This window comes from Cetorhinus maximus, chromosome 6 (genome assembly GCF_964194155.1).
Source record: "Cetorhinus maximus chromosome 6, sCetMax3.hap1.1, whole genome shotgun sequence".
Classification (NCBI taxonomy): Eukaryota; Metazoa; Chordata; class Chondrichthyes; order Lamniformes; family Cetorhinidae; genus Cetorhinus; species Cetorhinus maximus.
The window spans coordinates 2,010,178-2,016,852 of NC_135884.1; positions in this window are offsets into that span (position 1 = coordinate 2,010,178).

Genomic DNA, 6,675 nt, shown 5'->3' on the forward strand with positions numbered 1-6,675 from the left:
GCCAGCACAAGAAAAGGGTATGGGTAGTGAACGGTACTCCTGCACTTGCCCGCTGCATTGCTGCGTCAGGCATTTCAGACCCCTTTGCAATTTTAATGGAGTTGGGCGGACTTTTGCAGAAGATGTGGAGAGGTTAGGAGGCCTGCCACTGTTTACTGGGTCATCGGCCTAGTTGTATTCATGGTTGTTAGGCCCTTTGGAGGTGGCAGGCCCATCTCCAGCCCAGGCCTGCCTTCCTGATACGAATATTGGGCAGGTGAGCCCTTTCAGGATGGCGATGAGATTGCGGAATCGGGAAATTCCTGACTCCTGATACCTGTCTTTATGAAATCCCAGCCCATAGAGTATAAAAGGAAGGAAGTTATGCCAAATCTTTATAAAAAAAACCTGATGAGGCCTCAGCTGGAGTATAGTGTACATTCGAACTTTAGGAAGGATCTCAAGGTCTTAGAGAAGATGCAGAGGAAATTTACCAGAATGATACCAGGGATAAGTGTCTTCAGTCATGTGAAGAAACCTGGAGAAACTGGGGTAATTTTCCTTAGAGCAGGAAAATTTAAGATAAAATTTGATAGAAGGTGATTAGGTAGACAATCTGGGATTAGACAAAAGGGCAGACTGTACCCTATGGCAGGATAATTGGTAACCTGAAGGCACACATTTAAGGCAATTGGCAAAAGAACCAGAGACAACAGTTTTCATGCAGTGATGTAGTGATCTGGACCACAGTTTCTGAAAGGGTGGAGGAAGGAGATTCAATAGTAACTTTTAAAAAGGGAGTTGGATAAATACTTGAAAAGGGAAAATTCACAGGGCTATGGGGAAAGACCAGAGGGAATGGAAGTAATTGGATAGCTCTTTCAAAGAGCCAATACAGGCATGATGGGCTGAATGGCTTCCTTTTGTGTTGTAAGATTCAATGACTCTATGGACAGAATTTTCTGCTCCCACCAGTGGTGGGAATTGTGGCGGGCGGGAGCACTAAATTTAGCGTGATGGAAAAATGCAATTTCCTGCCAGCAGGAAATTAGTTTGGAATTTCATTCCTTCAACTTTAATGGCAGGTTAAAGGCAGGTCGAGTTTTCCACTGATCTATGGCGGGAACACATTTGCATTCATTTGCATTTAATGAATGCTCATTAAAAGGCCAACTTGCTAGAATTACGTTCCCCTCCAAATTAAGTGCCCTGCTAGCGGATAATCAGAACAGTCTGTTTCATGACTGTGTACATATGGCACACACCTGGCGAGCTTCAGTTAATCCATGACTTGAAGGGCAGTAGACGCTACTTTCACTTTCCTTTAAGACCGTGGCTATGAAATATCGGGTGCCTAGAGCACAAGCTGCTCCAAGACTGGGCACAGGAGGTAAAACCAGCAGGGAGGATTGCGATGGAGGCAGGACAATGGGGTGTTTGGGGTGTGTGGAACACAAGAGGGGAGGGTGAGACAGAGGCAGGACTCAGGGAGCGTCAGTTACCTAAGGCATTTGGTCCTTGGGATGGTATTGTGAGGCAGAGGGCACAGTAACTTTCAGGGAAGGCATCTGCATCATGTAAGTCTGTAGCTGAAAAGTCATGGGGAGGATATTGGATGGTCTCATGTGGATGGTCCCAAAAAGGGTACAAGGGAAGGGGTTAGGTCGACAAATGGCAGAGGGTCATCAACATTAAAGCATTCAAGGGGGAAGAACAGGAATATCCACATGAACAATGATGGGGTCAAGATTAATGGGGAGGCTGGATGGTGTCTGGAGGAAGGGGAATTAGGAGGTGGTGTGTATGGAGGAGGATGAGGGACCCAGTGGTTGATAGGGGAAGATTGGAAGCTGATCTCATGCATAAAAGTCAACAGCACCATTTTCACATTCACCTAAGAATGACGCAGTTTGCAAATCAAGTTAGAATTAGATTGGGGAGGGGTCTCTGGGCATGTGGGAGGAGTTTAGCACAGCAGTTTTTGTCCAATTGAAGGGGCACCCTATAAATTTCCTGCTCAAACAATGAAGAGCATGCCTCAGCTGAGTGCTGGACTCAAAGGTGTAATGCACAATGAACAAGCTTGGCTCCTTTACTAATGTTACACATTTAGGTGAGAATCCATTACATTTAGATGCTGCGGCGCATATGGTCTTAATTGGCATCCGATCCTTGCAAAGGCATGTGAGAATGGATGTAGGATCAAACAATCAAGGGCCACAGCTGCTGCGCAGAGGCAGCATGGACCCTACAAGCCTCAATGTTCCCAGTGTACTGGTCATGGCATTCAAGGCACCTTGCTTGCAGTCAGAACATAAGTGCAAGGATTAGGTATCGATTTTTATTGTCAAGGCTGCCGGAGGATTGAAGCCTGACTGGGGGTTATAGGACATGGGTCTTTTGACCGTAATTAAGACTCTCATTGTGAATGCGCAGTTAAGTCTGAAAGGAAAACTCAGGAACCTGTCTTCCTCCAAGATGATATCACTCTGTAAGGGGTGGCCTTGGTATGCATATGCAAGGGTGAGTCAAGGGCTAGAGACTGGATTCTTGCCATGTATACGGATGGAGCTCATTCAAGGGGAACTACCATTGTATCTATTCACAGAAACAAGGAGGAGTGGAGAATACAGGCTGCAGGCAATGCTGCCATGTTGATAGCTATGATTAGAATGAGGAGAAGAAGGGCTCGTCACTGATTGGCACAGCTCAGTGAGACCATCGCACTGAGGATCAAGACACAGCGGGGCCCCAGGAAGTCCTAGATGCTGACGAGGAGGGGCCAAATCCATGAAGACGTTTGGCCTGAGCAAGGGTCTACAGAAGATGAAGCTCATCCATGGAGATGCGCAAAAGACAGTGCCGCAGGAGCCTTCGCTTGTTAAGGGATGTGGTAGCTCCCATTTGCTACATTCTCAGTGAGCAGCTCACGCTTCACAGATTTGGAGGGTGTCCAATGCTGGTTGTTCTGAAGGCTACCACTGCACTCAACTTTTTTACAGATCCTTCCTGGGCTCCACTGGGGACCTTTGTGGAATTGCACAATCATTGACACACAAATGCATAAGGGAGGTGACAGATGCCCTTTTCAGTAAAGTTTACCATTATGTGCAGTGCGCATAGATGAAGCAAGCTAGGCTGCCAGAGTTGTGGAATTCTCTGCAATCTAAGGCTTCCCACAAGTGCAGGGCACCATTGACTGCACACTTGTGGCCTTGAGAGCTCCCTGGCATCTGAGGAGAGATACAATGCTGCACATTCCACTACAAGTTCCTTATTAGAGCAAACTATTGTCCTCTTAAAGATGCATTTCTTATGTTTTGACCGGTCAAGAGGGGCTCTCCTATTCTCACCACAGAGTGTCATGAATCATCATTGTTTGTTACGCCCTGCACAGTCTAGCTCTGCAAAGGGGGATGTGTTGCCAGAGGGAGACATTGAGGAGCTAGACATCTCCTCGAATGAGGAGGACTTGGAAGGGGATGAATCTGAAGAGGGCAGGGATTCAAATGAACCACGAGGATGCCTTTGCATGGGCACGACATGGCAGATGTGCCCTTGACAACTTCATAGCTACAAGATTTGAAGCGGAATAAATAAGGTGAAGACGAGTTTTCACAATCAAAATTCTTTTCAGGCTTCAGTGCAGGGGACACAACAAATCCTTCATTGTCAACGTCACCACATCAGGAAAAGTCATCAATCTCACAATGATCATGGCATAAGTCACCATCATCCCTAACAATGGGCCATCCTTGGAAGGTGCTGTGGAAAGTGATCAGCACTCCACTAACGCACCTCAAGCAACCACACATCATGCAGTCCTTTCAGCTATGGCGTCAACAAGTCAATGGGCATGGCAGCCATCAAGCAACAAAATGCACACATGGATGCGCTCATGCCAGTATGACAGCAGCTTAGCAAGGCAGCACTAACAGGAAAAACATTCGTCAGTGGTTGGCACTTGACTGTCTCAAGTGGAAGCAACATCCAGACAGCACCATCTCTCCAAAGACCAGCTCTCATTGATGGATAATGCAGTCCCAATATGCCTTTGGATATCAGGAATCAGTGACCTGTTACTCCACATCAAGCACCCAAAGCTGCGAATTATGTTTGTGTTGTCCTCACCAAGAGCAGCTCAGTAGGACTGTTGTTTGACTATTTGCAAGCACTCATGACCCTACATTCGTTGGAAGCCTACCAAATCTACATCCTGCATTGCCTTGCCATTTGGGAGAGATGTGGCCCAGTCAGTATTGACACACCAGTCAATGACAACTTCTTCCCTTCAAAGATACTGCTGAGCACTCAGAAGATGTGCCGAAGCATCACTTACATAGCATTACAGTCCTCGACGCTGTCCATCTCGCAAAGGCCTTTCTATCTACCCTAAGGCAATGAGTGCACAGTCATGCAATGAATTCTATATAGAGTTGTGTACTGTGCCTTAACAGAGGGATTCCATGAAGCAATGCTGGGCAATCATTCAGGAACAAAGTAAGATCCTCATAAGTAAGTGGACGGCTTAATCAGGATGAGCACACACCTCTGACATCACACTCTCATTCCCGTCTAGCAGACATTTCCAATATCACTGAGTGGAACCAACTTCCATCATTCAGGGTCATGCATGGGGCGAGTGGGAACTAAGAAATGAATGACATCCAGTCTTAAATACAGAGGCAAAAACGCACTGCAGGGAGGCATAAAAGCCAATGGTTTTCAACAATGAATACAACTTTTCCCAAAAATTCACTGTCATAAAATAAATGCCATTGCAAAGTACACTTGGGAGAAAAGATTCTAACATTGATTGTGGCAAATACTTGTTACATCCACAAACTACGACTTCAGTGCAACAGCATCATGATAATCACTAACCTTGATGAGCAATTCTCCTGAGGCCAAATAATGTCTGCCTGAGAGCCAGGTGTCACAGGTGTATTGTCAGCCATCATTTTCACATATGAAGTGCCTTTGTTAATGTCACAAATGTGGAAAGGAAGGCTAATCACTGTGATGAGATTGAGTGAGTTAATGGAACTGAGGATCCGGATGGGAGCTAATAGGGGTGGGGGTTTCATTTTGGACCCTTGAATGAACGCGGGACCTTGCATTACAGCAATTAGCCATTGAATACCTGAGACTTGGAGAGGGCTAAATGTGAACTATATTTACTATAGTGAAGAGTATATACAGTGAATGAACACCCATGCCACCATTGTGCATTCAAAACTTCTTAATTTTTTGTACCCTACCGCTGCATCTGGGTGCAACTCCGGCATCCGCAGCAGAGGTGAAGACAGGCTGGTGACTGCCAAGCCTTGTTGTCTGAGATGACTTTGGCAGACATTGTCTGGTGGCTCGAGGCCTGCAGGGCCCAGGCCTGTTAAGGGTCTCCTGCTCAGGGGCAGTTGCACCCTCCTCGGCCTGACCTGCTAGAGTTGAAGAGGTCACTGGTAGAGAGGACTTGGAGCAGCAGGTCACCCTTGGGGACTCCTGGGTGGATGCCCCAGAGTGTTTGGCTGGTGCTCCTCCTTCCTTTGGGTGCCCAAGGGCCCCTCCCTTACTCCTTGAGGAGAAGGGGCATCTGGAGGGAGGTCAAGGTTCTCTGTCCTCCTCTCAGCTAGCCACTGCTGGAATGCACCAATGGCTAGAGCAATGGTGTGCCAGTCTGAGCACAAATCCGGCAGAAACTGCTGGACCTGGAAAATTCTGGCCTTAGTCTCTAGAATTGAAAATTCCGCCCTATATATTGATAGTGTACTAAAAAGACAAAGTGGATAAGAAAGCACTACCCAATCTAACCATTATGAAACAGCAGTGACAGCGACCAAGTACATTCTGTGCTGTTTGACCGATGCATCACTATCCTGTTCTAACAGCTGCTATTTGCCTCAATACTGTTACTGTTTCAAACTATAATAGCATCTTTCTTCAGCCTCCATAGGAATACAAAATGCTCCTGAATTTCTCAAAGTGGAGCATGCTCGAGATTCACTGCTCCGACAGTGCCAATCTCTTGCAGTCCATGAAGAGTCACACAAGGCTTACTCATGCTCTTCTCTTCCCATTCTGGTGGCATTGATGTACTTTTGCTCACTTTTTCTCCTGGAGAACTTAGCAAATCCATAAACACTACAGTCAACAAATTACTTTGGCAGTATCATCATTTCTATGATCATTTTGTGGGCAAAGTAACAGACAATTTTACACACAAGGTCCGGCAAACAGCAGGGAGATAGATAAGCGGTTACGAAAACAAAATATTCTGGAAAAACTCAGCAGATCTGACAGCATTTGTGGAGAGAGAGACAATGTTTCGGGTCCGTATGCTGTCACACCTGAGTTTTTCTAGCATTTTTTGTTTTCGTTTCAGATTTCCAGCATCCGCAGTATTTTGCCTTTATTATAGATGAGCAGTTAATTTGTTTTAGTGATCTTGGTTGAGAGATAAATATTGTCCATGACACTGGGAGAATGCCCTTGTTCTTCAAGTAATGGCATTAAGTTCTTTAATATTCACTTGAACAGGTAGACAGGGCCTCATTTTACTATTTCATCCAAAGGGGCAGCCCCTTGATCATGTAGCACTCCTTCACTGTTCTACTGAAGTGCCAGCCTCAGTTATGTGCTCAAATCTCTGGAGTTAAACTTGAACCTACGATTTTCTGAGCAAAGCTGATAGCAGAT